The following is a 27,361-nucleotide window of genomic DNA, read 5'->3' on the forward strand; positions in this document are numbered from 1 at the left end:
TGGAAATTTCCCCTCTTTGTTCAAACAGGCCTGTGTCAAGCCTATCCTTTAAAAGGCCACGCTGGACCTGTCCTGTCTCTCTAACTACCGTCCTGTCTTGCTTCTACCACTTGCCTCCAAAATCTTAGAGCGTATTGTCTTCTCCTGTATTACTAACTTTATTAACACCCATAATTTATTGGACCCGCTGCAATCTGGTTTTCGACCTGCGCACTCTACTGAGACGGCGCTGTGCAGAGTTACAAATGATCTACAGGTTGCCAAAGCCAAAGGCCACTTTTCTATACTAATCCTCCTCGATCTATTGGCTGCGTTTGATACGGTCGACCACTCCCTCCTGATGCAAATTCTGCATTCGATTGGTATCCGAAGTCAGGCTGCATCCTGGATCTCTTCTTACCTCTCTAACCGTTCATTCACTGTCTCCTATGCTAACAAAACATCATCTCCAGTTCCTCTTAATGTGGGGGTACCCCAAGGCTCTGTACTTGGGCCGGTGTTGTTCTCCCTGTACACCCTGTCTTTGGGAGATCTTATCCGTTCATTCGGTTTTAAATATCATTTGTATGCTGATGATATCCAAATTTATTTTTGACTCCTTCATTAACAGTTGAAACTGAAACTCAAATCTCTAACTGCCTCCTAGCTATCTCCAATTGGATGAACCAACGCCACCTCAAACTAAACCTAATAAAAACTGAACTAATTATCTTTGTGCCTAAGCCTGGTCCTACCCCCTCCTTTACTATCTCTATTGATGGCACCCTCATCAACCCTGACAATTCGGCACCTTGTTAGGGGGTGATCTTTGACTCCTGTCTCTCCTTCTCTGACCATATTAATACCACTGTCAAAACCTGTCACTTTTTCTTACGCAATATTGCCAAAATCCGTCCCTTTCTTTCTACTGCAACAGCTAGGCTGCTCATGCATGCTCTTATCTTATCCCGACTTGACTACTGTAACGTGCTACTAACCGGCCTCCCTAATTCCCATCTTTCCCCTCTACAGTCTGTATTAAATACCACTGCCAGAATTCTCCTCCTCTCATCCAGGAGAGTTCAGGCCCTTCCCCTGCTAAAGTCCTTATTGTGGCTTCCTATTAAACAAAGAATATCTTACAAACTCCTTCTCTTAACCTTCAAAGCCCTCCATTCCTCTGTTCCTCACTACATCTCTTCTCTTGTGTCTCCGTACATTCCTGGCCAACTCCTTCATTCCTCACAAAGCAACCCCACTACTACTGCAGTTTCCCGCCGTAAACCTTTCTGCCTTGCTGCCCCTTACATTTGGAATGCCCTCCCTGATTTCCTCAAGAGAATCCTCCCTCAGTCTTTTTAAAACTAAACTTAAAGACTACCTTTTGGAGCACTCGCACAACACCTGATCTGGGAACCAGCAATTATATTGTAGTATCACCCATTGTGACCTACAGCACTATTTGCCTATTTATGTCTGTAAGTTACCCTCCCATATAGATTGTAAGCTCTACGGGGCAGGGACCTACATCCTCTTGTGTCTTTGACTCTTAACTTATTGCAACTATATCTTTTATTTATTTGTATTAATTTATTTATTTGTATTTATTGTTATACTTTGTATTTATCTATTATTATCTTAATAACCCCCTGTAATGCATAATGTATTCTACTGTACAGCACTGCGTACATAAGTAGCGCTTTATAAATAAAGATATACATACATACATACATACGTGGGTTCTAAGCAAATTTAAGGGTCAGAACTACAGAAAAAAGACAACACTGGGTTTTTATAGACTTTGTGACACAATGGCAAACAACATACGAAAAATGTATGAGCATAGGCATTACCAGTTTACCCGTTTAAGAACATAAAGATGTGTGCAAATGTCCACATGTAGTATTTAAATAGGCCTTTCATTTCAAAATGCATTTCAAAATTTGTCTTTATTTTGGTATTAGGACATTTTTATGTGGAGGAATTTGCATCCAAACAATGATAGATTTGGTACATGTCCACATTAATCAAAGGATCATAAAACAAAGTTGCTGCAATTCTTAACAAATATTCTGTGTCATTCCTCAAGAGGGAGACATTGTACAGGGTTTAACTGTAAGTTTAGTCATTCCAGCTAATATTTTGCAATACACCGTACCTGTTTGATACATTGCAACCTATAAATTTAGATTATGTAGAATAGAACATATTATGAATTTTGAACATTCAGGGTTTGTTTTATGCCACTGTTGAGAAAGAAACCTTGCTATAAAATATAAATCATTTTGTACATATTTGTTTCATACACATTTCAGCCCAGAAGTAGGAAAAGCTTCTTTTCTTTCCTATTTATTTTTCCAATGTGGAAACACTCACATTGTTTATACAACATTGTCAGGTACCTGCTGTGAGATTGCTTAAATTCATGTCTCTCTTCTTGGATTTCACCAAGTCATTAATTCAGGTGCCATTTTGCCACCCAACCCCCTTATGTGGGTGCTGGAGCTGTCCGCAGTACTGAACCAACTTCAAGACATGCAACCAGACCTATACTTGCTTATGTGGGTTACACAGCTCTTGGAATCTTTGCGAAGCTTTGCCAGGGAAATTGCTTAAAAGGAAATGAAGAAGCAAAGAGATAACAGAAACTGAGAGAAATGTAACAGACTGCAATTGTCTGCTAGGGTTGGTGAGCCAGCATTTATATTTTGTGTTTTTTAAAGAATTATACCCAGCTTAGTAAATTAGTTTCTTGTGCATATTACATTGGTCCTGGGTTTACCACACCTTTTTATGAAGACAGACAGGGACTCAAGCCATCCGTCCAATTCAGAAAGCAGGATTTTTACAGCGTGCTCTACTGCAGGTGTGGGGCTATGCTGCCTTTCATTTAGCTTCCCGAGAGGAAAGGAGGAAGAACAACGTCTAATATAACCGAACAATACACATCAGATGTCAAATAAGGAGACTGCTGCATTAGCACTTATGTTTTTTTCCCTTCCTGGATATTTATTATTTCAAAGCACATGTGTTAAGTGCAGCTTGAACTGGATAGGAGCTTTTCCTGCATTACAGCACTGCTATGTTCTTTACAGTGTTGTGATTTCTATGTAAAACAATAATATAACACTTGCATTCTCTTTTGCTGACCCTGTTGATGTCAGATCTTACTTCCTATCAAGATTTTGTGAAGATTAAACAGAGACTGGATATTACACTGGGTCTAAAGTATGCTGCGGAGCTAAAACTCATTTCAGCTCCCTGGACCTATGTAGCCCCTGCAGTTGGAACCTAAACGGCAGGTAGGTCAATTTTATCAGTCCTGTATCTGGAAAAAAGTACTTGCAGTTACAAAATGACAAACAAATTTGTTGGCAGGAAATATATGACTGTGTTGGTAGTGGTAATAGGATAAATTTGAGAAAACAGCTTTATGGTAGTCTTCATGCAGCAACTAGCAGAGTAAACAGAATTAGTCATTGCAAAATTGATTTGGCTTTTTTTTAATGCAAGCACTGTATAGAATGGGCTATGAGTGAAGGCAACTGATTTCAGACGCTGTATTTTATGTTACACTGTGTATTATTTTGAAGTAAGGAACATCACTTTAGGCAATTAGTGCTGGAACAGTGCTGACCTCTTGCTGAACGTGAGAGTTTAACAGATGGAGTTCAGGGGAAAGAAATTAATTAAGTGGTTCAGTGTTGGCACCAGTCCCTAAATAAAGAAAGTCATATTATTTTGTTAGAAGTAGCAATGTGTTGAGTTCAGACACATTTATTTTTGAGGTTCAATAAGTGTCACTAAAATGGCAGACTTTAATATTGATCCATTATTTTGTTACTATGACTTTCCAGTATATCAGTCTGGAAGCTAATGTTGCAGTTGGATTAATAATGTGAGATAACTGGCCTGGTTATATGTCTCAAGTTTTTATTTTCTATTATATTGTTCCACTAAACTGTTTTCATCTACATTGCTTGATGTTTTAGTATGCAATATGATCACAAATCTGAAGTTCTAACCTGGGAAACAATAGTGGGTTTAATACTACAATACAAATATTTTTCATACATTTCATTAATTTTCTAAAATAGAAAAAAGGGGAAAGCTGCAGAGTCTACATGGAACACATTACATTTTGTGCTGATTATGATATTAGTCTTTTTTTTAGTTTTTTAATTGCAGGACAGACTTCATTGGAATTATGCATCTATATGCAAATTATTGTCATAAATTAAATTGCATTGTTGCCTTTATTACTGAACCCATCAGTAAGGCTTATCCTGTAAGATTATTCTATTCACACTAGGGAGTAGGAGTTCATGATGTTCACCATGTGAGTTTATGATGTTTATTTTGACCCACATTAACTCTATACTTATGCCTCCTTTAGAATCAAGCCTCCTTTAGTAGTGTTCCTTGGGTGCAATGCAAATAACACTTGATCCCCCCCCCCCTCTTTTTTGTACATCTCTCTCCCTCACAGATTTTAGGGGGCCAGGTGTACTAGTTCCACCTATGTCTTGAATTTCTCACCACTTATAAATTTTTTCAATCACTTTGTATTAACTGAACCCCTGGGTAGGATTTATTGTTTTGTAAAACACTGCATATCTTTGTGGCACTATATAGAACAAAATGAAATATGTATAATTATATAGATAAATATATACATATTAATACATAAATAGTATAAATATATATATTATTATACTATATGTTGATTTATAAATAGATATTTTATTCAGCTTTTGCTAATTCACCTTTTTTTTCAATTCTCTAATAAATATCCTTAACCAAGGCAGCATAGAGATATCCCTTCTGAATTGTACAAAAGAAAACAGACATCTATTTGACCAAATATATTAACATTTTGTTTTTGTGTAGTAACTGACTTTTTAGACCAACATGACATGTACTGTATGTAATGAAACTGTTTCCAAGCAAGTAGTGTCATAACTTGATGACATATGACTATATTAGCAGAAGTTCTTTTAGTATGATTAACGAATAACAGGCTGAACTCAAAACATAATAATGATGTAGGCATGCCTACGTCTTATATAAAAACACTGTCAGTAACAAGTCAGACAATTAAAAGTGCATTTATTTTTACGATTGTAAGCTCTACGGGGCAAGGACCTACTGGCACCTCTGTGTATGTATTATAACACTTGTCCTCCCTGTGTGTAATTGTGTATATTGTAACATTGTACGGCCTTGCATATCCTTGTAGCGCTTTATAAATAAAATTAGACATACATACAGGAATTGAAAAGATAAAATCCAAAGTAGAACATTTTAACTAGATATAGAAGATTAATATTCATAGTGTGAATAATGTCCAGTGTTGCAGTAACATGTTGCATATACAGAATGATAGCTAAAATGCTGCATTAATGCTAGAAAGGAACTGTATGGGATGCTATTACTATACAACATGTGTGCTTGAGTAGTGCATGCATATTTTGAAGGACAGAATATAATTGAAACTTCATTAAAATTGCATTGTACAATGGTGTGTTTATGAAAAAAAAATAAATGGGGCTCAGTTGGGACCTAATGATAGAATAATTCCATGTTGCTTTACAGAGTACTTTTGCCACAATTTCCCTTTCCAAGGCAGGTGCTGATTTCATAGTGGTGCTCTTCTTACTGCAGTATAATGGCTTTCCCCTTGAAAACATTGGATAGAAGTACAGTATTGAGCAGGTGGGGATGGCAGCCACATCCACTTTGTGTTTCTGGAGGCCTAGCATGCCTGCTTTCATACCACTATATCTTGTTCCAACAGAAGTGCAGGCACAGTGAATTGTGAAGAGCTGAGTAAATTATGTGTTTATGTTTGGATATATGCAGAAAATTAAACCTACCATATGCACAGTTCACAGGTATATGTACCTTATGTAATGATGTTTACATCTACAATAAAATTATTGCAACAAGTTGTCAGTTCAGGTTGTTAAGAGCTAGAAAGGACCCAAGAGTTTCTTTTGTCCCAGAATGATTAGCTTACTTTCACTTGTTTTAAAGCTATTAGAATAATGATATTCTTTAAGTTACCTGCACTTCTGTCTGCTATTTTTGAATCCTGTTGTGCCCCCAGGGGCATCACACTTTTCTGCAGAACTCTGGACTTTCTGAATCTAAGGATCTCTGACAAACAGCAAAACTGACACACACATTTCCTAAGCTGCTTCCTCTTTGCACATAATTTTTTACACTTTTTTACCAAATTGTCCTGAGAACTTATCTTCCTTCTGATGCAGAATATTATACTTGCTAAGTATAAGGTGCTAAAATAGATATACATGTCTCGGTAATGAGGGCTGAATATCTCACCTGCTTATGTAGAATGTTTCACTTACTACATGAGATGTAACATAATAAATACACGTCTCAGTAATGAGAGCTCCGTGGTTGACACTTAGCATTTTGCCTTACACTGTAAAAGGATGCTCTTTTTTTGAATGACAACACTGACAGTCTACCCCTATTCTGTTTCTTTCTAGTAGCTTTCCCCGTGCTTTATTAGGAATGGCTCATTGACTCACATTATTGTGCAGCTGTTTGTTCATTAAAATACAAGAGAATGAAAAAGCTTATGGTGCCCCGCAGCATTGTAGTCTTTGTTAAATACTGGAAACTGAAGTAGTGAAATATATTCTGATTGTATCACAAACAAATCAACACATTTGTTCCCTACGATATATGAATACTATTTATAAAGACAAATCATCAATGCATACATATGTTCCTCAAACCTTTTAAAAACTGTAAATTAAAATATGGGTAATGGTCTCTTCTGATTAACCCTTTTAGCCTATTTGGAGAAGGAGAAAGTATTGTTTGGGGCAGGCATGCAAAAAAGTAGCTAGGTAACCAACATCAAATAGATAAAAGCATTGAATTAGCTTTAGAAAAGGAGACTAAGCCTAAAATCCTTTCCCAGGAGTGTACCCCACCCACTTACACTGCATTGTACAAAAGTAGTTTGCTGACACACCCTTTCAAATAGTGCTTTGCTCTTTTTTTTTTTGCTTTAAGTAAAAATTGTCATTCTAAAGGACTTTAGTAAGCATATTAGGTTTTGATTAACACCTCTTACATAAAGGTCAGTGAATGGAATAAGGATGGATATGTAGTTCCAGCATAGGCCTCTTGATACGTGGTCTTTCTCTGTCCAGGGTTGTCAGAACTGATAACAGAAATTAAGGCACATAGCTTGATGTAAGCCCAAAGGAAGTTCTACTTTATGTGTAGAAAAATGTCCCATTGCACAAATTTACTTTTGCATTCTTCCTAATAGAAAGAAAATATGCTGCATCAGTGGCATCACCTATTATTCTCAGTAACAGGATAATTTGCTTTTCAGTTCCAACTTTATTCCTTTCACATAACAGCACAGCAAAGTATGCATTCTAGTAAGAAAGGTAGTAGCCATGTCCTCAGCAGCTCCTGAGAATCTTTATGCCCTGGTAAATTGCTATTTCTGTTACATTCATACTTAAGTATTCAGGGACATGTACTGTATGTACATTTGCACACAATACTCTTCCTAATAATCATTGTTACATATAAAAGCACCAGTTAGCTGCAGCACCCTCAGGATTGTGGCAAAAACAAACACATATAAAGTTTAATAGTGTAGTATTTATTTTGATATTGCACTCCACTGTGTAAGATTAAAACAATATAGGAATCCAAAAATGTTAAAGAGCCCCACTCAAGTTACTTGGCAAAGTCACATCCACCAACTGAAAAGTTCAAAAACACCTTTACAAACATACTAACCATAAACACCTTTTATAAGTTTGGATCTGATAGGTAGTCAGACCAATGTTAATTTCAGTGTTTCTATCTCACAAGTGTCTGTGGAGTTTAAAGTATCTGTACCTAAAAAATATAAGCCACCAACACCAACCAGTTATTTACACTCACAAGCCAACATAAAAATAAAAACCTTTTGCTATAGTATCTTTTCTCTGTGCTTTCTCAGACAGTCAGACAGGCTGTTTGGTAAAAATTAAGTTTTCTCTCATGTGGCATTACTGCCGAGATGGCTTGCACTGAGGTGCAATTGGTTGGCCGTAAGTTTTCTTAATCGCTGCTAGACATCACATCTAGTTTATGCCACTATAGCAACCCACTCTCTTCCGTAATCTTTGCAAGTTTCTTTTTAAGTGTTCTAGTTGCCACGGATACCTACAATACAAAGTCCCAATATATATTCTTATATATTCTATAGAAATAAATTATATTGACAATTTAAAGCCATTACTTATAAAACTGACCATATTCTATAACAAAGCTTTTAAATTAATACAGTATGTATATTTAAAGTAGAAGAAAGGTAAAAACTAAGTAAGCTTTATCAGAAAGGTCTATGTAAATACAGCCATAAGCACTCACGGAAACGCTGTCCTCTATCAAATGAAACACAGAATTTCTTTTCTTCTTTTGTGTAGACATATTCTTCTGTGTCAGACCTCCTTCTCTCAGAAAAATCCTTCAGGGCACTGGCACGAGTCTGCTCAGTTTACTTCTCTCTCGCTTCTCCTGCTCCCCCTCCCATCAGAATTCTCTTCCTGTCCCATCAGATTTTGCTCCCCCTCCGAACTCTGTATAATCTGAGCTACCAGCAGGTAGAGCTGCAGCAAGGAAGCTACTGAGACCAAGCTAAAATGGCAGCTACTATGTTAAACAAACAAAGGGGGCTTCTAGTGCTGTTTTTTAGCTTGCACTAGCTTGGCTAATATATTGGAGCTCCTTTCCTTCTCCTTTAAACCTTTTGGTACAAAAGTGTGTGTATTATATATGCATTTGTATTTAAATCTAGGGGTCAGATCCCCCCCCTCCAGTTCAAACCTACAGCTTTAACGTCCCAATATTTTAACCCTGTTGGGTTTTATTTGTGCTGCTCCTAACAACCATGCACAGTGGCTACGCTCATACAAACACCAATCTCATTTGCTAGCTATTTGCAATTATTTGTGTATTCTGTTTTCTTCTTTACCTCCCAGACCCAGACTTGAAATTAGTGGATTTTGGCAAATGCCAGAGGGGCTGCTGTAAGACACCATAAACAGTTACTATTTAGTGGGGTGCTGTTTGGGCCTCTGTGTCCTTGAAATGCCAGAGCCTATTTTAAATCCCAGTCCAGGCTTATTACCTCCTCTAATTTAGTTGCAAATAAATGTGTTGTAGACTATTGGCTTTTATATAGTCTACTCTCTTTCTTTCAGTTAAACAGGCCATGCGTGTGTGTTTTTTAAGTATATTTAGTAGGCAATAAAATACTGCTACCAACGAATGTCTCACTGAAGCATTTTTCCACTCATTTTTATTCAGGATAGCTGTTTCTTTAGCCTTATCTACTAAAGTAATTCATTTTTCATTAAAAACTAGTATTTCCAGACACATTTTTAAATAATGTTCCTTATCCATACTTAAATTCTCACTCCTTTTATCATTGATTCTAATGAAGCTATATTTCTTTAATGTCTCAGTTGTTAACATTTCATTTTTTGTTAAATTAAATCTATTTTCTATTTTTCTGCTCCCATCTGTTGTGAGTAGTTTTAGATATGTAGGGGATCAGAGAACCCTGTCCCCTGTTTCTCAGTCTGTGACATCATCCAGCCTAGCTACAGCCTGGGGAGGGATCCGGTTGGCTGGCTGCCCCAGTGCACGTCTGGGAGAGGTGTGCCTAAGCTTTGGAGCCAAAAATCTAGGGGCGGGCCCAGCAGCTTATAAAGGGAGCCCCTGCTGTTGTTTGCCAGTTCAGAGTTAGAGACAGAGTGAGCAGTTAGCACAAACAGTGTGTGTTCAGACTGGAAAGGATAAAAGTCTGCTGGGCTGCCTGGGAATATAAAGTCCTCTGTGGTACTCTGTGTGTGTGTCCCCTGGAGGAACAGGTATTGCAATTACCTGCTACGTGGGAGCAGCCACCCCTTTCAACAGGGAAGGTACTCTGGGGCAGGTAGCGCTACCTGGGGGGACTAAAGAGCTCTTGGGGAAGGGACTGAACTGATTTAAGGGTTGGGGGTCTATCCGGATCTAAAGTGGGCTGGGCAAGTACAGAGACTGTGCCAGTGTGGATAGCCCTCCCAAGTTTCCTCAGGAAAGGATTATCAGTCACCCAAAAGCTGTTCTACTGTTTATGTCCAAAAGTTATATAAAGTTTAATATTTCTGCAAACCATGTGTGATTATTCCTAGTGGAAATCCCCTAGAGGTGTGTTCCTCAGTGTCCACTAGGTGGAGGCACTGCGCTGTTCCCAGTTCCCAGTATCAATATTCTTTGAAGAACACACATCTCCTGAAAATACAGCCATATATAAGTGAATGTGCCAAGAAAGGGTTACATTTTGGAGGCACTGCTGAGATTCTATTGGGAAGCTGGGAATGTTGGATGAAAGCATGGCTGCACACGAAACCCCACAAACTGTTCGTCAGTGGTGCAATGCTTTGGGACTTAACCCCCGGAAGGTTGCTGTTGTGGGGCCCATGATGCCAAGAGTAAAGGAAGATTCTATTTATGAAATCCTTGATGGGGAGCCCATATTTTTCCGCCCAAGGGTGGCTGCGTCACGGCGAGATTCTGCCGGGGTTCTGCTGAATGTCCTTATAGACAGCCCCAGAGAGATAGACCGTGAGAGGGTTCCCCCTGATATTGATGCGGGAGATGAAGGGCCATGGAGGGTTGTTCTGCCAGATCTGTCTGATGACGCAGATGATTTAACTACCCATGTTGACACCCTTGTTTCCCAGTTTGCAGTTACAGCACCGGGAGGTGTGCTGCCCAGTAAGAGACTGTTTGATTCGCCAGCTGAACAGAGTCAAGTAAAGCAATGTCCATCCAGTGAGAGCGTGGTCTCCAAGGGGAGTCGGCCTAGCTCGGGAGGCCAGCTGGATACCCCTGATATTGTGAGTGCGCTGGGACTACTGACTGACCAACTGACTCAGCTGGCCTGGAATGGTAATTTTAAAAGACTTAAAGTGTTTTCAGGTGCAGATCCGGTACCCTCGGGTGAGGACTCATTTGAGAGTTGGAGAGACTCCACTGTGGTGTCCGTGAGAGATTGGACCGGCCCTGAGGCAACCATGAGAAGGAAGATCCTTGAGAGCCTTCGCTGCCCTGCTGTGGATGTGGTAAAATCCTACCTAGTTAGTCACCCTGATGCTACTTCAGGCGACCTGATAGAAGTCCTAGAGGTGACGTTTGGCCCTGTAGCAAGTACTACAGAGATGCTCCACAACTTCCACTCTACCTTCCAGAAAGAGAAGGAAGCCCTGTCTGCCTATCTGGTGCGGGTGGAGCAAGGCCTGAGATTGCTGGTGAGTCGTGGGGTAATCCAAAGCTCTGAAATGGATTCCCTGAGGATTCGCCAAATGAGGAGAGGGACTTTAAATAGTGACCCTGTTGCCGTGACAATTAGAGCTTACTACCAGGATACACTAACCCCTGGCTATGTTGCTCTGATGGAGAGAGTTCGGCGGGAGGAGGCTGATGCCTATGTGAGGGTGAGGAGGAGTTCCACCCTAGGGCATGCAGAGAAGTCCCCTGCTGATGCAAAGCTGCTGGAGGAAAATAAGAGACTTCGCAAAGAGTTGGAAGCGTTTAAAGCTCAACTGTCTGAGAGAGCCAAAACCCCAACTGAGACGAGGAAACCTCCAACGTGCTACCGGTGTGGCAGGATAGGCCACACACAGCCAAACTGCCCTGTTCCTGATGAGGTTCAGGTCCAGTCTGCACTGTGTAAAGTACGCCGGCGGCGTAAGAGACTTCCAGGGAAATGTTACAAGTGCCATGTGATGGGTCATCAGGCCCGGAACTGTAAGACTTACAAAGGCCCAACAGTACAGAAGTCCTACTATGAGCCTTCCATATCTGAAAGTGACTCCCCTGAAGGAGATGAGGGGTTGAGTCAAAGGGAGACTGCTGTGGAGAACCCTGTGGAGTGTTGTACTGTTTCTGAGTGTAAGGAGGTACGGCAAGCGAGGCCGTTACCGGTTTTTCCAAGGGGAGAATGTAGGGGATCAGAGAACCCTGTCCCCTGTTTCTCAGTCTGTGACATCATCCAGCCTAGCTACAGCCTGGGGAGGGATCCGGTTGGCTGGCTGCCCCAGTGCACGTCTGGGAGAGGTGTGCCTAAGCTTTGGAGCCAAAAATCTAGGGGCGGGCCCAGCAGCTTATAAAGGGAGCCCCTGCTGTTGTTTGCCAGTTCAGAGTTAGAGACAGAGTGAGCAGTTAGCACAAACAGTGTGTGTTCAGACTGGAAAGGATAAAAGTCTGCTGGGCTGCCTGGGAATATAAAGTCCTCTGTGGTACTCTGTGTGTGTGTCCCCTGGAGGAACAGGTATTGCAATTACCTGCTACGTGGGAGCAGCCACCCCTTTCAACAGGGAAGGTACTCTGGGGCAGGTAGCGCTACCTGGGGGGACTAAAGAGCTCTTGGGGAAGGGACTGAACTGATTTAAGGGTTGGGGGTCTATCCGGATCTAAAGTGGGCTGGGCAAGTACAGAGACTGTGCCAGTGTGGATAGCCCTCCCAAGTTTCCTCAGGAAAGGATTATCAGTCACCCAAAAGCTGTTCTACTGTTTATGTCCAAAAGTTATATAAAGTTTAATATTTCTGCAAACCATGTGTGATTATTCCTAGTGGAAATCCCCTAGAGGTGTGTTCCTCAGTGTCCACTAGGTAGAGGCACTGCGCTGTTCCCAGTTCCCAGTATCAATATTCTTTGAAGAACACACATCTCCTGAAAATACAGCCATATATAAGTGAATGTGCCAAGAAAGGGTTACAGATATTTCCAAACTAACTTCTCATACATTCCAATGAAATTTCCTTTACCTTGTGTATTATTTTCATTGTGGCCCACAGTTTGATCCCTATTTCACTTTCTTCCATCCTAAATTTTTGAGGTTATGTAATAACAGGCACTAAGTATGCCCAGAAGCAGTAACCCATAGCAACCAATCAGCAGGTAGCATTTACTGGTCACCTGTTTAAAAGCAAACATCTTATTGGTTGCTATTGGCAACTACTCCTGGGCAAACTTAGTGCCTTTCATTACATATGGGGTAAGTGTATATTCTCCTCCTTTTGTTAATCTGCCTTTCCATAAAGTATCTGTGTCCTTTTTCTGCTTTCTTTTTGTTGATGTTAAATCTTTGTAGTAACTAGACTGTGCCCCTAAAAAATCTCTCTGTTTTCATATATCGTGATCTGTAATCATCCAGATCTGCAGGATATTTTATTTTTTTAGTTTTTATACTTGAATGCATAAGACAAATGAGTGATATTTGATTTACAGCCAGTCAGTTCAAACTGGAAAATGCACAAACCTTTGGTGACACTCAGTGTAAAACTGGCAGTGACTGTCTTGAAACATTTTGGAGAACATTTGCAGCATGTCTACCACCATTATACAGTCATATGAAAAAGTTTGGGAACCCCTCTTATTTTTTTTGTTTTGTTTATCATTGACTGAGCTTTCAAAGAAGCAACTTCCTTTTAATATATACAGTAACATGCCTTATGGAAACAGTAGTATTTCAGCAGTGGCATAAAGTTTATTGGATTAACTGAAAATATGCAATATGCACCATAACAAAATTAGACAGGTGCATAAATTTGGGCACCCCAACAGAGATATTACATTAACCAGTGGTGGGCCGAGCCGACCGGGCACCCTAGGCAACCTGGTCGGCTACCTCGCCCCTGCACCTACATCGCGCAAACCACCCAGCGCGGTGTACAATGCAAAGCGTCGCAACGCAAAACTGCTAATCGCGTACTAGGGGTAGGCAGGAGAGGCTCCTGCCTGGCGCCCCCCAATTGTTGTGCCATAGGCAGCTGCCTCTTCTGCCTACCCCTAGTTCCGGCCCTGACATCAATACTTAGTTGAGCCTCCTTTTGCAAATGTAACAGCCTCTAGACACCACCTATAGCCTTTGATGAGTGTCTGGATTCTGGATGGCAGTATTTTTTACAATTTGTCCATACAAAATCTCTCCAGTTCAGTTACATTTGATGGCTGCCGAGCATGGACAGCCTGCTTCAAATCATCCCATAGATTTTTGGGTTGTCTGTAACCATTCTCACAATCCTCCACATATGCCGCTCCTGTATTTTTCTTTGCCTGCCAGACTTGGGTTTTACAGCAACTGTGCTTGTGGCCTTCTATTTCCTGATTACATTCCTTATAATTGAGACAGTTTAAACCTCTGAGATAGCTTTTTGTGAAAATGCAATACTTTTGTGAAATGCAATGAAATACTTTGGTTTTCCATTGTTTCTCGTAAATGTAATGAGCCAGTTATTAAGTAAACCATATGTTTCAAGTTAGAATATTATAAATGGATCATGCATCATGTAAACTGGGGGCTATAGAAATCTATAAATAGACATGAATTACCCCATCTCTACTAAGTAACAGTAGACCGATCAATAATTAATGGCAATGACTGTAAGGTTCTTCATATATTTATACCTGTGGCAGTTCAAAAAACCCTTTAGATTACTGTTTTCTCCTGTAGTAACTGAAGGATTTCCAAGACAAAGATCTCCAGCGTATGCAATGATGGAAACTCTCTGAAATCTGCGTTATGTCACACTGTAAGAAAACAATCCCTTTATAAAGCTTGATACAAACTCCAAGTTGTCAGTTTCAAAGTACTTGTTTCCATAGTAATCCAAACTTCATACTTGTGAGAAAGGGAGCATAGGAAACTAAGAAGCACACAAGAAATGAAAACTACCGTAGAAGTTATGCAAAAGGAAGTGGTCTGTTTAAAGGAGAAGGAAAGGTAAAAACTGAGTAAGCTTTATCAGAAAGGTCTATGTAAATACAGCCATAAGCACTCACAGAAAAGCTGCACTGAGTCCTCTATCAAAAGAAACACAGGATTTCTCGTCTCCTTTTTTGTAAATGTGTTCTTAGGGTATCTCACTTCCTATTTTAGAAAAATCCTTTATTCCTGGGGCCAGCGTCTGCACAGTTCTCTTTGCTCTTCTGCTCCCCCCTCCCTCAAGAATGTTAAGAACTCCCTCCCCCCTTCCTTAGGAAACTGTTATCTCAGCTATAACTACTAAACTGCAAGCGGGAAGCTACAGAGACCAAGCTAAAATGGCAGTTACTATCTTAAGCAAACAGAGAAAGCTTCTAGGGCTCTTTACTCAGGTATGGTAATGTTTTCTTCAGAATAAATATAGTGTTCAAGGTGGCACTAATGTGGTGAATCTATTGGCAGTAAAATGCCAAAATGACTTTCTCCTTTAAAATGGGTATTGTATTATCACCTTGATAATATTCTATGGATTATAACTAATTACATGCATAATTAGCCTTATATATTTTGGACAGATGCAGGTATAGGATCTGCTTTCCAGAAACCTGTTATCCAGAATGTTCTGAATTACAGGCAGGCCATCTCCTATAGACTCCATCATAATCAAATACTTCTAATTTTTTAAAGTGATTTCCTTTTTCTTTGTGGGAAAAGAATCCTATTGAGTTTATTTGATGTTTAAAAATGGTCTTTACAAACTTAAGAGAAAGTGATCCAAATTACGGAAAGATCTGTTATCCAGTTTGGAATCTTATTAAATGCATATACTAAGTTTGGGTTAGCCCAAACTTGATTATTTGCCCTTTTCCAACTTCATCTGTTTTGTTACATGTAGAAATCCCATATTAATCAATAAAAAAGTATTATCAATAAAAAAAGTATCAGAGTGCAGGCCTGACCTTCCAGCACACCCAGTGCATGTCCAGGCAATTATCTGGTGACTGAAGGGGCAAGTTGGATCATTTTTGGTGGTTGCCCACCTGCTGAGTTGGAAATCATGCAGTAGAAAAAACATTCTGAACTGACCAATTTGTCAATGTCGTTGGAAGCTCTGTATCTGACTTAATCTCTCTGAGAATATTGTCAGAATATAATCAGGTAATTCGGGTAATATTGTCAGAATATTGTCTGATAATTCATTTGTCTGCATTTGAAATTATTAGTTTACCTATAAGTGAATTGTAAAGCTTTGTATTAATGCTTGGTATTCATTGTCCCTACTGTGTCTGAATTCTTGAGCAGTTAAAAGGTTTTAAATTACATATGACTAAAATATATTATTAAATGGAAAATAATTGGATTACATTACAGGAACATCCAAATTCATACAGATGTTTCATACTTATGTCATATTTATGTTTGTCTCTAAACTGCACAAATAGTCATATAATGAGACATTGTTTGGATATCCTGCAAATTGCAGTTCAGGTTTGTAAGGGAATTTGTTTGGCACACTCACAGGAATAGTATTCAGTGGTGCTGAATATTTAAGCAAACTGCATTTTGCAACATATAAGCATTCAAAAAGTCTTTTAACTCACAGAGGTAGGCCTCTGGAAAGTTGTATAGCCAGCAAATAAAAGATGCATTTTTAAACATTTGGTGCAAAGAATAGGCTTTATACTGAACAAACATTTTGCTTATTCATTTAATTATGAATTATTTTTTTTTTGTTATTTCTTGCTGTACACAGGGCAAAATTTTAAAATTAAACTGAAAAGCCACATTTTATTTCTTGATGCCAAGGATCAAAATGAAACAAACCCATAGCCCTTTGAGAAGCCTATTATAATATCTAAAAAGATAACAGGCTGTAGCTGGGGTAAGCATGATGTTGATATTTTGTTATTTTCTTATTAACTTAACCCCCATCTAAACTCCAGCCCCCTTCAACTGGCCTCCCTTCCTGCCAGGCCCGGATTTGTGGCGAGGCCACAAAGGCCCGGGCCTAGGGCGGCAAAAATTTAGGGGCGGCATGCCGCCCCGCCGCAATAAAATGTGTAAGTTTGCCTCCCTTACGGAGCAATGGGGACCTCTCCCCACTGCTCCGTATCTGACTTTAAATGCTTGCGCATACGCGCTCGCGACCGGGGGGTGGTGGTTCAGAGTTTGCGCATGGGCACACGGGGGCGGTGGTTCCGCGCATGCGCACATGGGGGCGGTGGTTCCGCATTCGCGCATGCACACACGGGGGGGGGGGGGGGGGGGGGGGGGGGGGGCGACCAACGGGGGTGGCCTAGGGGCGCCGAAAGAACAAATCCGGCGCTGCTTCCTGCTACCTCTCCCCAGAGTTTATTCCTGCTTTCTGCTTGTAAAAATGTCACATACATGCAGAGATGCACAGAGGAGTTCACAGGCGCCAACTTCTGCTTGTTTGCAACAGGTACAACAGGCTCTGTAAACTACACTGTGCATCTCTGCATGTATTTGACAGATTTACAAGCAGGAACACATTTCAAAGGAATAAACTGTGCGGGGAGGTAGCAGTGAGGGAGGCCAGTTGATGGGGGCTAGGGTTTTGATGGGGGTTTAGTTATCCTTTAAAAGAATAGACAAAATGTACACTTTATCGACTATCACCTCCAGAGTACTGTTACAAATTACATCTGAGTCTTACTACCTGGATAAATACTTTTATGGTGCTCCAAACTGAACCCAAACCTTATGTCTGAGCCCCATAGCATGTTTACATCTGCTGGTAGTTTTATCAATGAGGGGGGAATTATTAATTTATAATTAGATAGAAAATGATCAACACCTATAAGGTCATGATGTTCTCTTGCAGTTAACTCCCTAGCACTGGTCTTTCTCCAGAAGGCATGGCTGGTTTGTAAATACTGCTTTTTCATCTGTTTTGCACCTGCATGTGGTTTTTTGGTCTGTGTTTAGCATTTACAAATGGTTAATTCTATATATTAATGAGCAGCCATACAATCAGTAGCATTTGCACAGGAGGTGTTTTCATAGCCCGGTGACTCTTTTTATCTCTCCAAAACCCACTTAATCACATCCTTGCATGCCATTATAGAACTTGTGCTCCAGGAATTCAGAAGCAAGCTAGTTCTCTGTCCTTGCTATTGTACAATGATGCATTCTATTGTACAATTAATCATGCTTCTTTTATTGCCAAAACAGATTCAGCGCCAATACTGATTCATTGTGATAACATATAATTATCATCAGTCAGATTTTTGAGGATGGATTATTTGCTTTTGTTTTTATTTGAACTAAATCAAGAAATCCAGATTGGGTGAGGGAGGCCTGGTTAAGTGCCACTATTTTATTGTTGCTCCCTCTAACCAGCAGGTTATTCACAATCGAAACTGTCAGATTTTTTTGTCTTTTATGTAGATTGTACCTGTTGTGCTTCAGCTGTTTTGTATAGAGCAGTCCCTTTCTTTCTCTTTTGTTTCTCATTCAAATGCACATCGCAGCTGTGCCTTGATTATATGTTGGATTTTTTTTTATATTGTGCCAATCTGTGCTGAATAGAACAGGGTAAAGAGAGGGGCAATTGATAACCTGTGTCACAGAACAAACAATATAACACTGATTAGGCAGACGTATGCATAAAAGGTGCCTGCCATAGGCCACACAAAGATTGCTCTGATCACCAACTCAGATTACCTGCTGCAAACTTCCTCACCACTTCTCTAAAAATATTTGCTGATTGCCCAATTGTTCAGTAATTCTCTGATGAACAGAAACAGTTCCAGTGATTAATGGAGGGTTGTGCAGCTTTATATTTGCATGCAAATTGAAAAGTTTTGTTTTACAGATTATTACAGAAACATGTTTAAGAGATAATTAGCCATTTTGTTCTTAGAGAATTTGTATAGGATTAAATTTCCTACAACAGTATTGACAATGATGCACATTGCACTAGTGATTCCTGAGCCTTGTTTATTGAGTGGGTAATGTAAAAAAACAGTCCAGGCCATTTAAACATATAGCTGTGATATGGTTTTTGGTTGATAAACTTCTTTGTTTGATCTCATGTTACTCATTTGCATTTGCAGCCAGCAAGACTCCATTTATTTTTTAGTATTCATTTCTGGAACAATTTAGGTAACCTTTGGCACTCCAGCTGTTTCAGGATTACTTTTCGGTGGAAGGATCCTGATAGCTGTACCTCTACAACAGCAATTGTTAATGGTATCCCTGAAAGATACCATTAACTGGAATTAAAAGACCACTTCCATGGGTGGCTATCACAAGTCACTAAGAAATTCCATAACCATATAAGGCTGAGTGGTTCTTTACAGGCCATGGAACTCTAAGGGGACTTCTCATATCTTCATATATAAGAACAGGGAGTACATTATTTTTTCAGTGATGTGTGTTCTCCATAAAAATACCTGACAATTTGCAACCATGTCATTTTTTATAGGGATTTGCTAAAAAGCACCTAGTTCCAAAACATAGGGGTGTTCTTGTGAATGGTGACTAGCATTTTAATGCATACTTGTGTCTGTTTTAATACAGGTATGGGACCCCTTATCCAGAAACCCGTTACCCAGAAAGCGCTGAATTACGGAAAGCCCGTCTCCCATAGACTCCATTTTAATCAAATAATTCAGAATTTTAAAACTGCTTTCCTTTTTCCCCATAATAATAAAACAGTACCTTGTAATTGATCCCAACTAAGATATAATTAATCCTTATTGGATGTAAAACAACCCTATTGGGTTTAATTAATGTTTTATTGTTTTTTTAGTAGACTTAAGGTATGGAGTTCCAAATTACGGAAAGACCCCTTATCCGGAATACCCTTGGTCCCGAGCATTCTGGATAACGGGTCCCATACCTGTAATTATTTTTAACTGATGTAATTAAGTGGTATGTATAAATAACTATATAAATCATTCTATCTAGGTGAACTGTATTTCTGATCACTATTTTGCATATAAAGTTTTTACTATTAGCTTGAAGTGTTTCTGCCCTTCTTTTATTCATATGATCTATTGGTGGTTTATAAACAATATTCTCTTCTGCTCCTCATAGTTATGTATATGTGTTGGAAACTATGTTTACGTGTACATTTTTGGGGTTCCCTCTGCATACATTTATGGTACTATAACTACTGGCATGATCTAGAGGTATTAAACTTAAGTAGAATTTAAATTTAGTTTTATTTGTCAGTAGATGATGAATAACTTTTTCACTTTTTTTATTACACCCAGACTTATCTTGGGTATCCATGTGATCATTGTTACTGCCTCTTACAGTAGTTTAAAATCACTCTGTGCATTTTGTTCTTGAGTCCAGCGCACAGATTTTCTTTTTTCCTTTAGTATCCAGCATATCTCAGGCCATCATATGTATTCTTATATTTTCTGTGTGTTTTGCTTAAAGATGTCTTATTTTGTAATGAAATGCTAGAGATTATGCCATATTTACAGTACATTCATTTTGCAGGATTCCCCTTTTTTCTAGAATGCACCAAACATCACTCTCACAGCCTCAACATCTTTCTAGAAGTTCTCTTTTTAAAGGACACACAAAAATAAAACTTTCAGTTTGGTTTTAATCTATAGATTACGGAAGAGCACTAGGGCCACCAAAATGAAAAATTCTGTTGAATTGTGACTTTAAAAAGTCGAAATTATGACTTTTAATCTCATAATTATGACTTTAAAAAATCGAAATTATGACTTTTAATCTCATAATTATGACTTTAAAAAATCGAAATTATGACTTTTAATCTCATAATTATGATTTTTAATCTCATAATTATGACTTTAAAAAGTCAAAATTATTAGTTTTAACAGCAGGTTTTGTACAAACAGAAAAAAAAATCTGACTCTGTAAAAAGTCATTTTTCAACACTTGGAAAATTTGCACCTGCCAGTTAAGATTTTGGTTAAGTAATAATCATAGTCATGTATATGAACTTTAACATTTCTACTGAAGGCATCTGGACCACTAGCTGGTAGCCTTAAAGGGGTGTTCTCACATGTGCTCCTGAACTCCCATGAAGAAATGAATGCCTAGGCCAACAGTTACCTGGCTGGCATCTCCACAGTGGTTTCTATTCAAAGTTCTATTTGTGACAGTATGTGACAACATCAATACTACCTTAAACCATACTGTGAGTAAACCCTGTGGTGTGTTTTCAACAAACCCTTTTTGTTTCTGTAGAGAGGTAGTGTTGAGTTGCCACACTTACTCTGTAGTGGAGCAGGCAATGAGACACTGTCTTTTTATGGGATCTGTCGTGTATGTAATCAACAGCTGCTAGCAACCAGCTGAAAAGCAACCTCAGGGCTGTAGGACATTTCAAAACTACCTGGGAGACACCTGGCAGAAGAAAGTCAGGAGAAGAAAAGAGAAGATTCCAGAGATCAGAGAGCTGCATGTGGGCCCAGAGAACTCAAATGCCCCACCATTAGCAGTCCTTTAGAACAGGCTTGTACAGGGAAGGCAGATCCTCTGCGTGGAGTGCTAAAGATCCTGTGAGGAGCCCTGAATAGATGAACAACCACCTGCAAGGGGATCCCCATTGGAGTCTAAAGGTCTGATAGTCATACTACATGCCTGCAAGTGCTGGCTCACATGAAGATTTATTGTTAAACATCATTTGAACTAACATTTAAAGTGACAGTTTGCTAAAGGATTGCTTGAAGATTTGCATAGACTGCATTTCATGGACTGAGAGTAACCATTACTTTGAAGGACTTTTTTCTTTTTTTTTTTTCAACTTACTTTTCATTATTTTTTACAATACATGTAACCATAATAATTACACTACTTACTTTATCAATTTCTCCAGAGAGAAAAAAAAAACACCATAACTTAACATAACTGGTAATTCCCCCCCCCCCCCCCCCGAAAAAAGCCCAGACACATGAAACATTACATATAACATATAAACTATAAAGACCAGCAATGTTCTTCCATATTTTTTGAGCTTCCTGTAAGAATCTTCTTTCCGAAATATTTCCTGGAATTGCCATTTCATATTCTAAATTACTGCTAACGTATCTAATAAGCTGGGAAATGTTTGGGACCTCCTGTTTTTTCCAATTCCTGGCAATTAAAAGTCTGACTGTATTTGATAATTGAAAAATGACTAGTTCCAGAGCTTTGTTAGGACTTTAGTCATAAATGTTTAATAACACCAGTTCTGGAGATAAAACAAAATCTTGAGAAATAGAATTCGATATCAGAGAAAATGCTTAAGTCCAGAAGAACTGGATGATAGAACAGGACCACCATACTGTATGTGTAACATATCTCTTATTTCTTTGTTATATCTCCAGCAAGTATTAACAGTTCCTGGATAAATCTGTGACAATTTTAAGGGGATTAGGTACCAATTGTATAAAACTTTGTAAAAATTCTCTTGGTGTGTTATGAATTTTTTATGGACTTTTTTCTTTTAGTTAATGAAACAACTCGGATTAAGTTTGCAGCATGCATCTTAATGAATTGCCAATAAACTATGCAGGGCATGGATTAAATATGTGGTCAGTATTAAAGTAGTGGGGTGCAAATCAAGTACCAACTGATAAGCCTCACACATTAATTGTAACACTGTCAGAAGTGCCAGCAGGGGTTTTGATAGGGTTATATTTGATTTGCAAAAACCTCTCGCATCCTCTTGTTTCTTCACAGCACCAAAGGGTCATAATTACACAACACCTTTCCTCCTCCATTTAGTTCAGGCCCATCTGGGGAAGGGAGTCCAGTGTGACCCATGTTCTACCATCACTAGCTGGAAGAGTAGATTTTGGGCCAAGATAGGGTTATCTATTGTTTTGTGTGAGTTTCCCATTAAAACAATTTAGATTTTTAGAAGGGTTTTGAAGCTGCAATGCTTTTTCTTTAACTTAAGATCTTTATATACTGCAATCAGTGTTTCTGTTCTTAAAAATAATAAACTTTTGGAGTATGTTGTCTGCTATTTACTGTTGCCTTCCTCCATTCTTTCCTATCTTACTTTTGCTGTGATCATTCAACCCACACTGCTCTTACTAATGACATTCTTATTGATTTTTCTGCAGCATTTGACACTGTACACTGACTGCTTCTATTTAAAATACATCATTAATGTCAAACTCAAGGCAAAACCCTCTCGTTTTTGCATCTCTTCAGAGTCAAAAATCGTAATTCAGGTTCTCTGTGTAAAGCCAGGTATTGGCACAGGAAAAAGTTTGGATCCCAAATATTTTATCTACTTTATACATTATTTATTGGCAATTTGATCAATTATTTTTTTGTCTGCATCAATTTTGCTGGCACAATCAATTCACCTACACAGAATGTTTGAATTCCACTATTACTAGTGTAATGGCACATCTATATCATTATTTGTAGTAGTGCTATTACATTTATTTATAAAGCATTTTCATTTGTGGGACTGCACATTATCTTACTTACAGGGGTGTAACTGCAAGTCTGTGAGCCAGTAGAAAAAATGTTGCCACTACCCCCCATCACAAATCAAGGCACCATGGTGTTGTGGTCGTACAAAAATATTGCAATCTGGTGCAATCTGAAAGTTACAAAATTTTTGTATCTGAACGATCGTAAACGGCGAGAAAACCTTTCTGACTTTGAAACTTCAATGCATGATTTTGGAGGCTTCCCATAGGACTCAATCACACTCTGCAGCTCCAACCTGGCCAAAAGAAAGTCACGATACCAAAGCTTGAATGAATTCCTAAACTTTTGTTATCGTTGCACAAAGTACGAAAAGTATGACTTTTTCATAGAATCACGAACGTATTATTGTTAACAGTACGAACAGTTCTAAAGTTTCGAAAAAATACAAATATTTTATAATCATTCCCATCGTACTTTAATGAATGGGCCCCTTAATCTCCCAACATCACTTGCAACTAAAAGACCATTGCAGATGTCTATGTTGTGGTTGGGGAAAGTCCTAGTATGATGGACTGCTCACTGGCCGCCAATACCAATATCACACACAAGATAGCGGTCACATGAGACCACAAGTGTGTGACTGGCTGGTGACCTACTGGAAACCTTAGAAGCATAACAAATAGCAACATAGTAAATAGAATAGTTTAATGTACTGAATGTGACAAAACAGCAAATATGGTACAAGTTGCAAGCAGAGAGATAGGCCCATATAACTAGCCAGTTGGTGAGGCAGGCAGCAGTCAAAACAACGTAGGTCACCTACCTGATTTTTTTTGAGTGCCTATATTTTTTTGGTACAGGTATTGGACCCCTTATCCGGAAACCCGTTATCCAGAGAGCTCCGAATTACGGAATGCCCGTCTCCCATAGACTCCATTTTAATCAAATAATTCAGAATTTTAAAACTGATTTCCTTTTACTATGTAGAAATAAAACAGAACCTTGTAATTGATCCCAACTAAGATATAAATAATCCTTATTAGATGCAGAACAGTCCTATTGGGTTTAATTAATATTTTATTGATTTTTTAGTAGACTTAAGGTATGGAGATCCAAATTACGGAAAGACCCCTTATCCGGAATACCCTTGGTCCCGAGCATTCTGGATAATGGATCCTATACCTGTATATACAGTTTTTCACTTTCTTTGCTGAGGGCTGGTGCACCTGGATCATGTTCTATTTTTAATGAATTACTTTTCAACTAATTTACTGTGACTTATATATTATAATATTTGTATTTGAACAGTCAAAACAAGTCCTTTTGGCATGGGTGGGTGGGTGGTAGAGAAGTGAAAGGCCATGAAACAGGCTAAACGGTGCAGGCATCAAGAAACAGGCCGGGGGGGCAGTGCCAGGACATCAAGTGTAGTAGCATCAGGGTAGGACAGAAACACACTCACTCAGGGCCGGACAGGGGCCCTGCAGGTGCCCGCGCCAGCCCCCCTCTCCCCACACAGGCCCCCCTAACCCCCCTTGCAGGGCCCCCGCACCCAACGTCCTCCCCCGAGTGCGTAAATTTAATGCGGAGCCGGGGCCCACCGGGATTTTTCCCAGTGTCCCGGTGGCCCAGTCCAACCCTGCACTCACAATAAGTAATAGAAAAAGTGAGTAATAGAAAACAGTGGCATAGTCAGTTGCCATAAACATTAACTGCAAGGGTAAACCAACAATACCTCCTGTGGCTCAGCCAGAAAGACCATTATATGGTAATTATTGTTTTGTATTACTTTTATATATCTACTTAGACCCTTTCTTATTGATTTTGCAATCATGCAGAATGCTGTTTGGTTGCTAGGATACATCTTTTCTTAGAAACAAGGTTAAAGTCTAAACTGGAGAGGTGCAGAATAAAACGTTAAGTAATTAAAAAAACAAAAAGAATAAAAAATAAAGCCCATGTAACATATCATGATTAAAACAAATAAATTAATAAAGCCCAGTTTCAAATATTCTTAGAAAACTGCTGGTTATATCCTAATACTATATCATAATACAGAGTGTATTTCCTCTGTGTTAAACTTAGGCTGAATTTCATGCCCCCGCATTTTGTTTTATCCATCAGTAGAAGATCAATGGCTTATTCAAACCAACCATTAAAACATTCCACCAAGAATTATCTTGGAGAACATCTAAAGTCGATACTCAATGATTATTGTTACTGACTCTTATTTTAATATTCTCTCAGGTGTGTTCTTATATTCACCTCATATTTTCTTTTCTCCTTTAGAAACCATCATATGTCAGGCAGATTCTTTCATTGTTCTTACAGTATATTTGCTTTGTGTTTTGTATTGTTATTTTGTAATGAAATGGCAGAAATATTGTGTCACAATATTGTTACTGTACATCCATGATGGCTCCTTCTCTCTAGAACTTCATACCAAGCAACATCACCATACAGTTTCAAAGTCCTTCAAGAAGTTGTCTTTTGAGTGAAAAACTGAAATAAAACTTTCAGTCTGGTTTTAAACTGAAGGGGAAGATTAATGTTAGGATAACCATTGTTAAAGGAGAATCAAACATAAAAACTAAGTAAGTTTTATCAGAAAGGTCTATGTAAATCCTCTCCTTCAGGGCTCCTTCATTCCTGGGCCAAGTCTGTGCAGCTCTCTCCTCTCCCCCTCCCATCAGAATGTGTGATCTGATCTATCAGCAGCTAGAGAAACAACATGGAAGTTATTGAGACTGAGCTAAAATAGCAGCTATTATCTTAATCAAACAGAGGGAGCATCTAGGGCTGTTACTCAGGTATGGTAAAGCTTTGTACAGAATAAATATAGCTTTCTAGGTGGCACTAATGTGGCTAATATATTGGCAGTAAAATGCCAAAATGCGTTTCCTGCTTCTTTAAAGAGCAAGGAAAAGCTTCTACTATAGCCCCTAATATATTGTAGAGCCCCCTTGCCTATAGCAAATCGCCAACTTTATTTTCTAAAAATAATGCTAACTTCTCCCAAAAATTGCCTTTTAACTTTAAGTATTTGCAGTCTGTCACGGCCGCCATCTTGGATTTCCCCCGTTCGCACCCCGCCATCACAAACACCCGCGCTCGCACCACAAACACCCCCTGCCACCAAACACCTCCGCATGAATTTGGCACAATCATCTTTCTTGGTTGCTCTATTTCAACTGCTTTTTCCAGAACTATGTTCGGAGAGTAAGCACGGCTGCTTCCACACCATTTTTGGAAAACAGCTGCACATTCCTGCTAACCACAAGGACTTGGCAGTAAACATTCCCTTTCTGAGTGAGAAATATTAAAGGTTATTTACCAATACTGGGCAGATTTGCATCTGGCAGTTACACATGGCAACCAATCAAATGTGTGCTCTCCCTGTTCTACCTAAAACTAATCACAGATTGGTTGTTATGGTTAACTATCCAGGTGCAAATTTACCCAGCGTTGGGAAGCCAGAGTTTAGAATGACTTGCAGCTGCTAACATTTGCTGACTGTTGAAAGAATAAACAAAAATGGAAAAGGTAAATGTTAGTATGTCTCTCTGCTGATCTTTTAACAGTCTCTCAGCTGTATATAAAAATCCAAAAGCAGAAAACAATCAGCTCCTGCAGGCTGTAGGAAGAAGTAAATATAGAAAAATAAAATAGTGTTGTATAAATATGACCAATCAGCGAGGTGGAAGCTGATTGGTCAGCGAAATGCGTCAGGTGATGTTACATCTAGTATGACATCTGAGCAAAGACATGGGGAGAGAATGCCAGCTTTCTTCCACTCCCCGAAATAATGCTCAAATCCTTGTTACAAAAGAAAGAAGCTTTTTTTTAATTTAATAAGATTGTGAGTGCAAAACTCTATTTTATGCTATGGGCAGTATGCCTATTTTTTACTATGCCACCAGCTTTAAAAATGCTGTACGTTGCAGAAATGATGAAATAACTATACACAATTTAACTACAGTACGACCTGCTTCACATTGGAGATCTATAATTGGGACTACTAAGGACTTGCTTTTCTCCCTTCACATTGGTGTAAATGAATTAAGGATTTAATGGGAAACTACACACTCTTTACAATGATGTGTGTTTAGAAATACTACACTATATTATTTTTCTATGTTTCCTTCCTCCCTACAGCCTGCCCTGCTGATTGTTTTCTGCTTTTGCATTTGCT

At 39.0% G+C, this 27,361-nt stretch overlaps 1 protein-coding gene across 2 annotated transcripts in view; it reads left to right on the forward strand.

Annotated features, from left to right (window-relative positions):
* Positions 1-2,461: 2,461 nt before the first annotated feature.
* tafa2 (TAFA chemokine like family member 2) overlaps positions 2,462-27,361 on the forward strand; it is a 160,960-nt gene continuing 136,060 nt past the window's right edge. Inside the window, exon 1 of one of the 2 annotated variants that reach the window (XM_031898951.1) lies at positions 2,462-3,281. The gene's annotated coding sequence lies outside the window, so the exon portion shown is untranslated. The remainder of the gene's footprint in view (positions 3,282-27,361) is intronic. The other variant, XM_018092274.2, reaches the window with a different exon arrangement.

Source organism: Xenopus tropicalis, chromosome 3 (genome assembly GCF_000004195.4).
Source record: "Xenopus tropicalis strain Nigerian chromosome 3, UCB_Xtro_10.0, whole genome shotgun sequence".
In the NCBI taxonomy this organism is placed as follows: Eukaryota; Metazoa; Chordata; class Amphibia; order Anura; family Pipidae; genus Xenopus; species Xenopus tropicalis.